This window comes from Athene cunicularia, assembly GCF_003259725.1.
Source record: "Athene cunicularia isolate RWA chromosome 21 unlocalized genomic scaffold, athCun1 chr21_part1, whole genome shotgun sequence".
NCBI lineage: Eukaryota > Metazoa > Chordata > Aves > Strigiformes > Strigidae > Athene > Athene cunicularia.
In genome coordinates, this window is record NW_020799127.1 from 8,198,153 (window position 1) to 8,198,632 (window position 480).

Here is a 480-nt window from a genome sequence, read left to right on the forward strand (position 1 = left end):
CCCCGCCCCGTCAGTCATTTCGCTCCCGCTTTTCCGCGGGCAACATCCCGCGCACGGGCCCGCCGGCTAATTACCGCTGACTAATTACTGACAGCGACGGGGGAGCGGCCGCGACGTCCTGGGGAAGGCTCCCCAGCTAGGGCGGAGGGACTGCAAATTGCAGTAGAAACAGCACCAGTAAACGGGGCGCTAATCGGATGAGGATAAATCAATCAATAGAAGTTTTGAGAGGAGAATGAGCCAGGGCTGGCCCGTTAAGGGGGAGAGGCCTGGATTGCCCCTCCCAGGGTCCATGTTCCCTGAGGAAACAGCCCCGGGCTGCCGGGGAGCAGAGGAGCCAACCGGGGGGACCGAGGGCCGTGACAGGGACGTCTGTGTCTGAAAACTCTCCGGTCCTTTGGGCACCCAGCACAAAAGCTGAAGAGTCCTCCGTGTCCCTTCCCTGCGAGCGGCCACCCAGAAGTGATGGGGGACGCGGAA